Source organism: Dermochelys coriacea, chromosome 2 (assembly GCF_009764565.3).
Source record: "Dermochelys coriacea isolate rDerCor1 chromosome 2, rDerCor1.pri.v4, whole genome shotgun sequence".
Lineage (NCBI taxonomy): Eukaryota > Metazoa > Chordata > Testudines > Dermochelyidae > Dermochelys > Dermochelys coriacea.
Window position 1 is genome coordinate 102,943,020 of NC_050069.1, and position 10,305 is coordinate 102,953,324.

Sequence of the window (10,305 nt, forward strand, 5' to 3'; positions counted from 1 at the left end):
ATCTAGATTTGATATTGCTAAAATGTCACTTGCTGGATTTTGGATTTTCCAAGACAAAGCCAAAATCACGCTGGTTTTAGTCTTGTATTTGGATTCTAAAGCTGGGCTGGGAAAGACTCCCTTCAAAGATGGGTTTTTGTACTGGTCCTTAAATTTAAGCATTAATTCACAACCCTTCAGACATCCCAAAAGTCACAACAGTGCAGATGTATGGAATCATCTTGATTGTGTCAGGAATTGAGCTTGCTTGGGGGTTGGGCTGAAACTGTGGAACAAACCCCCGCAAGAGCTAAGGACCCTCAGAAACTTCATCACCTTCCACTCCAACAGCAAGGTACAATCCTTCAACCTGCTTTTTCTATAAAAACACATAGCAGCGTGTACATAAATAAAATAAAAAACCTTCCAAACCAAAACAATACACTGCACATAATTCTCCCCGCTGGCAGGGAGGATGAAGAAAGAACTAATGTTAGTCACATTGCTTACTGTATTGCTGGAAGGGGCTCAGCTACTCCAGTGATGAGGGCAGGGTAAGAATCTATACAGAATAGAACATTGGAGCAAGCTGGCCTTCTCCCCAGTTCACAAAGGACCCACTGACACACCCAGCATCTCTTTTCTGCTAGTTTTAGTATCCAAACATAAGGCAGAACAACAAAATGCTCCTGGAACCTCCCAAGGCTACAGTTCCCAGGGATTTCCTCCTTTTTGCCTTTCAATCCCTCCTGCTCCAGAGTCTACGGCAGGATTTTAACTAAGCACCACTTCCCAAGCCCAGGACATTCTCTCTGGAGGCCCTTTTCCCCCACCGCACATTCCCATTGCCTCCCCTCAGGGAACTTCCTGAGCGTGCCTCCTGGTTTTTGGCCTGTCTCCCTAGCTCCAGGGACCAAGGACCAAGAGTGCCATGTCTGCTCTCTCTGCCCATTTCCTGACTTTCTCCCTCTCTCCCTTCCCTCCTCCTCCTCCCCATCCCGCCCCAAGAGCCAATCCAACTGGAAGTCAGCTGGCCTATCAGAGGTGCACTGGCCTCTTCCCCCTTAAAGGGTCAGTTAGTTTAATAATATGGCTATATAGAAGTATTTTTCATACCTCGGAAATTGTGGTTGCGAAGAACAGCATCATTAACTCCACACCTGTGAGCAAACTCATGGCCAAAATCAATTTAAAAATTCCTAATCTCCTAAGGGAATTGTTTCACTAAGATTCCTTCTTGGTAAGAAAGACTCTGATTCAATTAAATTTCTAATATTGGTATGGGCATGTTATGAGTTATGTTACACACACAAGTCCAACTTTTCAGCCCCACTCTTGGTGCAAAGCAACCCTGAAATGTACCTGGTCATGGACAAATCATCTGGAAGAAGGAGGATATTCTAGTAGCACACAGCTAGTGTAATGGCTCCTTGCAGCCAGCTTGGAAAAAGGGCATGGGCCTGTTTCATATCATTTTGCCTCAGTTTATGTCTGGTTGCCACTGGCAACCAGTGCAAGTTAGAGCTCTAACCTACACTCTGGTGCCAGACTAGCACACAACCAGCCCAGGAACTTAAAGCCACCTTTGCATCCACATCCCCACAAGTTCTACCATGCATTCCTCAACCCCAATGATCTGGGCCATGTACTCTACTTAATATTACCCTGCCTCATACCTGTACATAGGGTCCTGGAGAGCTGTTCTGGAAATGCAGTACATGTTCCAGTTCTCTGGAGTGATGGGTTTCACAACCATGGACTCGGCATTCAGGCAATCTGTCAAATAAGCAAAAAGTATGAACTGGTTAAAAAATAATTTTACATCACATTATACATACATATACATTGTGTACACACACACAACTACAACTATGTGTACAACACACATACAACTATAGCCACTGATTCCTGAACGGTGTCAGGGTCTCAGCTGCAGTAATTTACCATAGCTCCATTGACGTCAATGAAGCTACACCAACACATACAGCTAAGGATCTAGCCCAAGAATTTTACAACAAAGCATAAATATGAAAAAGAAGACTATAAAAGTATGTAATGATTGTCAAGGTTACATGGAACGTTGCTGGTAAAGTTGCTGTCCTTCCATTTTGAATACAGAGAATCCTCTGTTAATGACGAGGTTCTGACTAGTCTGAGGGCTTGTCTACACTGCCCCGTCATTCGTACTACTGGGATGTGAATAGGAGTGAGCGCCAAAGTGCGTGCTGCACAGAAACTCCCACGTGGATGCTGTGCAAACTAAAAGTTTCCTGCTTCATATTAACATAGTCCTCTTCTGACAGGAACCGGGAACTAGGAATCTTTACATTCATGCCCACAGAGTCCTCACAGGTAGTTACAGTGCAGCAAGCACTTAAGTGTGCACTGCTATTCATACCTCTTAGTTGGAACTGCAGGACAGCATAGACGTGCCGTGAGTCTGGGAGCTGAAATCAGTATCATTAGTAATTTAGTATATAGTGATGGAAACTAAAACCAGGCTAGAGAAGGTTGCTCAGAGCAAAGGAGCAGCAGAAAAGGAAAGTTATCAGAGTTTGAAACATATAGTGGGGTTTAAAACCTGAAACTGCAGTGCAGATGCAGAGTCTTAAGTTTAAACAGGTTTTTCATGGCTTTCAGTAACATTATGTTTTGTAGTTATTTTTCAGAAGTTTCCACATGCATTTACAGAGTAAAAAACAGTTATAGAACAATCCGAACTCTCCAGATAAACCGATTCAACTATTTCAGCAGTCATCATTGCAGATGTGGTATATTTCCCTTGAGCGTTTCAGAGCAATCTCCTGGAAAAAGAAAATAGCTCTTGGAGACATATAATGTAATGTACTTTATTGGGTAGTAATGTGGTGTGTGTGTGTGTATCTATACATGCCCTGAACTGGATAGAATCAGAGTTTCTCATCTGTGTGCCATAGGTCCTATACTGCTAACAGCAACTCATTTACCTTAAGATGTAGGAACGTATGACTTGGAGGGGAGGGTCTGAGTTATCTCTTTACTGCTGCTGTGAAGTGCCAAATGCCCATCCAATGAAACATAATAACAATGATATTCCTAGGTGGCCACTGACTTTGTCCCATGCCAACCAATACCAGGTTGGTGTGCCAACAAGTAACTCAGTTATAGGGTTGCCACCCTCCAGGATTGCTCTTAAGTCTCCAGGAATTAAAGGTTAATCTTTAATTAAAGATTATGTCATGTGATGAAACCTCCAGGAATACATCCAACCAAAACTGGCAGCTCTACTCTATTCCTGGTCAGCGACAAACAGCCAAAGAATTGTTCACTGGATAGATGGCAGAACGCAGTAACTAGTGAACTATTTGTTTTTTAAAATGGAGTTGGTTGGTTATAAAAAAAAATAAAATAGTAACAGGTGTAACTCTGCCCCCCTTTGCCTTCTTGGATTACTCAGGAGAAGGCAACTCTCACCTGTGTGCCCAGGTGCTTAATGTTTTGACGGTAAAGGAGATCTTGAGTATCCCAGTGGTAATGTTGGATAGGTAGGAATCCTCTATTAAACTCTCTACTGCAGTCCTTTCACTTGTATAATCTTGGTGGTGATTTCACCTGGCTGGGCCCTTTACACACTCAGGAATGCCTTGGGAGCCTCCAAGAATAACCTGAGCTAATATTGTAATGGTACTAATAGTACAAACATACTAATTATAAACAATACACAACCAATAGCCTGTTAGATTAGAGTTAACACACTTTTACTTACAGGCCAGTCCATAACATTTTGGCACCAGAGAAGGGGAACTCAAATGACGCCCCCATGTCCCCTCGCTTGGGCCAAAATTTTGAAAGGTTTCAATCTGCCTTCTTCCTGTTCTACTCCTCTCATGGTACTGCTCTGCTACCTACCCCAATAAAGGGGAACTAACAACTTAAAATGCCTTGTTCAGACATTTTAAGTAACACTTAACTTTCAAATGCCTGAACAGCAAATGTAACTTTTCTTGTCTGAAATAGTAAACACTGGCATTTTTAACTGTTTGAATAATCAAAGTGGTGCTTTCCGTGCCTTCTTGGTTGCAAAGATTTGAACTGCTTCTTGAAGGTCCACAGTCTAGGCCAGCTCATGCTCTATTGAGCAAGGCCGACCAGCTTATCCTGTGTCATTGTGGACCATAGATGTATTTTTATTAACTTCAGCTTGGAGAAGGTGTATTCTCCACTGGCAACTCTTACAGGAAGTTAGAAGTATGCGCAGAGCAACAAAGCATTTGGAAAGAGGTGGTCAACTTATTTGTGCACATATATTCCAGAACAGCCTTTGGAGTTGATCCTGTTGAAATGTATCTTGAAAGGGATTTCAGTTCATCACCTAAATCACTCACATCAATATCGCGTATGTAATTGTGTGTCAACACTGTCTCTAGTGCCCTGCATTGCTGGTATAGGGTCTTCTTCAGGTATAGTAAGGAGTTTTGGAATATCATATAACATCCCAAATATACTTCTGTGTTCCTTGAGCTGCATGAAACGTTCTTCTTGCACAATCTAGCACCTGGATAAAGAATTCAATTTTGAATTGTTGTTTGGGGTCTCTTATGGGATTATCCCATGCCTCATAATCAAAATGTCTTCTTCTTCGGTGACTCTTGCATTCTTGAATGGATTGGAAAATAGCTTCAGTGTGACGTTCCTCTGCCAACTTCTGTGCACTCTTCAGAATGTTTTGAAATCCCACATCTGACCGCTAAGACAGTTGGTATGACTTTGCTTTGTCCAGTTGTTCCATTGCTCCAGATATATCAAGGTCAACACCTTGGAGTCTCTTGCTTATAACATTTATTTCAAACAGTATGTCATGCCACAACACTAAGCCACACAGAAATTTGAAGTTACGTATGTTTGTGATAATTCCATTTCCCTCTGCTCTGCCTGTTCTCTCATGAACAGTTCCTGTCATAGCATTATCCTCCATCATGGCAACTATGTCATCATCTATCTTCCAAATATGGTGTTTGATAGGCTTTATTGCCCTCACTCAACTTTCCCATCGTGTGGCATTCAGTGGTTTCAGTGTCAGACAGGATGTTCCCACATGTTGCTTCAAAATTTGCCATCGATGAGTTGATGCAGACAAAAATACATAGATGCTTTGAATTACATTAAAAATTCAACAGCCTCACTAGAAGCTGATGCTGCATCACTGACCACTAAGTTCAATGAATGAGAACTGCTTGGGACAAAAAAGCTTGAGGGTTTCACTCTTGGATCCATGTCTAAACTCCTCTTTAATCTCATGTTGGCACCATTATCGCGGCCCTGAACCTCCCCCAAAAGCCCCCCCCAACACACCCTCCTCTCCTTCAGCTATCGCAATTCCCATATCTTCCAGCTTTTTAAGAACACTTTTGTCATACCAGCTCCTATAGTATCATCAATGACATAAATTCTAGAAAATGTCTCTGACAGTCACCATTGCAGGGACATTTTCACTAGGTTCTGTTGTTATTACAAAACGCACCATTAAAGTCATTTGTTCTGTATGGCTGATGTCAGGTGTGCAGTCCAGAATAACAGAGTAATAGCTTACTGACTTCAGATCTGCCACAATATTCTGTTTGACTTTTGTTGCCAGTAACTCTATGATCTCATTTTGATTGTTTTTCCAAGTAGTGGTGTATGTACATTTTTGGGTGGTGACCCTTCTTAGATGCTCCTGGAGTACAGCATCAAACTCAGCCATCAGCTCCACAATTTTAAGGAAGTTTCCATTGTTTGGCACATACAGATGATCTGAAGTGCCACGCAGTGCTAGGTTTTGGGCAGCAAGCATTCTCACAATGGTAATGAGCCTTTTCAGAACATTTTGCCAGTAAAGAGACTCTGATGCAATCTTCTCTTGATGCTGATCATCTATGGTGGTCTTTAACCTTTAGTCTCATCTCAAGCTCTTTCCACCTATGGAATGCTCTCTGGTGATTTGCTGCCTTCTCATGGCATGCCAGATTTCTAGCCAGATTTTCCAGTCCTTTGTTCCTGTAGAACCCAATGTGGCTGGAACATTAGACTGGAAGAGTTTGCAACAACAACAGTATGTAGCATTCTGGGTTTTTGAGTACATAAGCCATGGCCTCTCCACTTTGTCACCATGGGGTATTTTATGCCAGTAATGTGCTGGATGGAAACTTCTATTTTCATTGTCTTTGGGGAACATGAAGTTTTTCACTTGCTGTGGCCCATGCAGTACAAGGAATCCCTCAGGCTACTGCTCAAGTGGGTCCACAGTCCTGGATCATCTAGAGTTAAAGAACTAAACTCAGCAGCAGCTGCTTCTTGTGCTTCCACCACACTCTTGTCTGATCTACACTTTTCTTCAGGAATGTGCATGGTTACATCCATTTGAGATGGATGCTGCAGTAGCTCCGAGGTCACCTGCACTCTGACTAACTGGAATCAGGCATCTCGTCACCATTCACATCCTCACTGGGGCCAGAAGGCTCACTGTCAACATTTGTATCTATATCTCAGGAGAGCTCCTTCCTGCCTAGTTAGAAAAGCTCTCTTTCTTTTTCTGAATGCTGCCCCAGAGGGCATTTTCTTCTTTCACTCATGACTGCTGTTCCATGCCAGCTATAGTGGCTCGCACTCAATTGAAGGGGACAAATACAGGCTGGTAGCAGAGCCTGAGTGAGGGAAGATATCATGGCTTAAGGCCTAACTGGCTCCTATACTTCAGTTGACTGCCTGTTCTCCTTAATTGGTTTCAGGGAAGCAGCAGGAAACAAAGAGCTCCCTGAGAAGCGGTGTTAATCAGTCCAGGCTCCTGGGGAGGCTAGAGAGGATGCCTCCTCTCTCCTCCCTGCAGCCCCTGCTGCTTTCTGTTATTCCTTCTCGTCTTTCCTCCTGCCTGCCTGTTATGTCTCTTGTGCCAGTCCTTCCTCACAGCACGCACTCCACCATCTCTGTGCATCTAGAGCAGAGAGATACATATGCACCAGCAGCAGACACAATGTTCTACACTCTGGTCCTAGTGGCGCACCACCCCAGTCTGGCACCTGAGGCGGCCACCTCAGTTCACCTCATGGTAAGGCCAGGCCTGTTTACGTAACAATTTAGAAAAAACCATGACATAACAGATTAAGATTAATTCAAATGTCACAACCCCACTTCAATAATCAATTACTAAATGCAGTTTACAGTAGTAAATGACATTTTACCAACTTACATTTAAACTGGCACCATTTACTCCACCCCTGAATGTACACTCTCTGATGTCAGTGTTCTAAATGCTTGCTTTGGTGCACATGAAGATCTTGAAGCTGGGTACAGCACTCTGTTGTCCAGTAAAACGGCCCAGCCAAGGCACAAGGGCAGAGCAGATCTAACTTGAGATCCTGCCAAGCTGCACAACCCCTCTGAAGACAGGAGTTGTTATAACCAAGGACAGTAACTTGGGATCCTAGACAATAAGATCACTTTGTCTCTTCTCAGGTTCAGAGAAACCCCTTAAAGTCTCTTTGCTATCCCCCGTTCCCCTGCAAACACTTTTCCAAACAACATAAGGGGGCAGTTACTCAGGATGCCTTCACCTCAGCTCTGGACCCAGAACAGTCTCTGCACTGGCTCCAGTGAAGCCCAGCATATCTTCCATGGCTCCTTGCTTGATCAAAGACCCAGCAGCTGCTAGCTTTTAGTAGCGCTCCAGGCTTGACAGAACTCCAACAAGCAAGCTCCACTCCCTTGGCCATCTGAACAACCCCACCCAGATAGAGCTCATCACAGGCTTACCTGCATCCCCTGACATCAGGGCTCTCTCTTGCCCAAGGCATCATGGAGTTGTAGTCTCCAAGGCTGGATTGCCGCCCTCAAGTTCCTTCTGATTGGAATACTCCCAATTAAATTCAGATACCCCTCTATACCTACACACACTAATTCAGCTACTGAGTCATTAGTGAGCTGGCCTGTACATTTACTGAAATAGAATTGTTTCAGAGTAGCAAAACTGTGGTTGTGTGGGGACACACTCTCCCCAATGTAGCAGAAGCTGTTAAATTAAAGAACATAGTAGTTAGAATCTATGATGTAGGAAAAAACAAAAAGCGGAACAGAAGCATAAGTGTTATCATGAGCCTGTCTTGGGGTGGGGGAGGAGAGGTTGAGAGAAGACTTGAAAGAATAGACTGGTTTTGAGTTAACTAAACACTTTTTTCCTCTTAATTAAATTATTTTCTAACTCTGATGTGCAATGGAGCTAGTAGCAAGACTCTGCTTTGATACAAACCAACAAGTGAGACATGACAGGAAAGTATGTTTAGGAAACCTGACATGACAGCCAGTTACCTAGTCGCTATGCTCCACAGATGTACTACTTCACTGGCAAGAAGAGGCATCATGCTTCAGCCAGAAGGCAGAGCAGGACATTTTAGGGAAAGTTTTCACCTGCTCCCAAGAAAAAAATCAGAAGCCTGCCAAGAAAAACTGGATTCTGGACAAAAGCCCAAAAAGCTTCTCTAAGAATAAAGTTGGCTTCATGGGCTATAAGAGGAGATTCCTTCCAGATTCTAGACAGAACCTTGGAACAACCATGTAGGAGAATGTCCCACAGAGAACCCATCAAATCTTCACACAGAGCACATGGTATGCTGGACTAGATTTTAGTCCAATGCTGCATGAATACTCAGGGCAGATAATCAATAAGCTCTTGGTATCAACTCACTCTCAAGTTCCCCATGCCTTGATTAAATAGCTCCTTGTAATCAGGGACACAGAAAAAAGTATATCTCTTGCAGCAGGAGGGAAGAAAGACAATTAAGAGGAAGGATACAAAGTCTGTTGGGGGGAGGTCCTGCAGTCTGCACAAAAGAAAAGCAGGGCAGTAGTGGCCTCCCCTCAGTCTTCCAGAAGTGGGGGAGCAAGCCAACAGAGGCTTCCGTTTCCATAGCCAAAGAGCCCTTGTGCAGCAGAGACTAGTGGTTCATGCGCCATCTCAATATGTCCTGCTTTTCTATAACCTCACACTAGAAAAACTTTCCCAGTACCAGCACTTGCCGAAGAATGGAGACGAAACACCTGTCTGCATCCTTTGCTATCGTAAAAAAAGCTGCCACTGACAGTAGCAGAAATTATTGACCTGCCTCCGATACAAACTTGGCTGTCATGGAACAGGAGATGTTAATTCATGCTTTCTAATTGTTCTGCCAGTGATCTCAGTCCTGACCCTGGGGATTAGACTGAAATTAGTGGGCTTCTAATTACGACTTAATTTAAAGCAATTCAAAAGGGGGCACTACCAAACACCATTTATACTCGTGGGATCACACACTAAGTACACAATGGAAAACATGTTGGACGATTTTGTGTTAGAAATATAAATCTATGCACAATGATGCTGGAAATGCCTGAAAAAATCAATAATTGATGGAAACAGACATTATAATAGCAGACATAAGGATTTATTTGTATTTTTATCATAAGATCTTTATTTTATTTTAGGATTGTACAGTAAGTAACAACCACAAACAGTCAGTCTGGCCTGAGACTTGTGGCTCATGCTCTCAGCATTACAGAAACACTTCTTGTTTTTCAACTATTTCATAGACCGATAACCATTCTAAGCCAGTATTAAACATGAATTAGACCAAAGATGCAACCACAAAAAAATCTTGAGGTACAGGAGGAAATCAGGAGTGAAGATTTATAAAGTCCTGCTGCCTCATGGGCTTGTCTTCACTAGAAAATTACATCAAGTCATCACCTGACCTTGCGGAGTCATATTAACTAACACAACAATGACCATGACTTTGCAGTCAGTGTAGACAGAGATAAGTCATGATCAACATCATGTTAGCTATCTGTGAGTCAACCCTACTGGGGCCAGGGTTTAGCCATGATAGCTGACATACTATTGAACATGACTTTGTCCGGTGCTATACATAGTGCAAAGGTATGGTCATCATGGTGTTTAGTTAACAGGACTCCTTAATATTTTGTAAATTTTCTAGTGAAGACAAGCCCACTGAAGGGGGACTCAACATTTTGTAATAAAGTATGGGGCCAGTTCCCTCAAAAGGGGTAGCTTTCTAAAGCAGTTAGTAGGCGAAGTGACATCTTCACATTGCTGCTTGAAACCCATAGTGCTGTCTGAAGTGACATCTCCACAGAACTATTTGAAGCCCATGTTAATTTCGGCTTGGTCTAGGGAAAAAAATTTTTAGAAAATATTACTGGAGATCCTCGGAAGAGGACAGGTACAAGTTAGCATCTCTGAGTCTCAGGTACCAAAAGGTAGGTTAGTCCCATTAATAGAAAAATAATGTGGCATTATTTCTTGAGATATAAACGGATCAC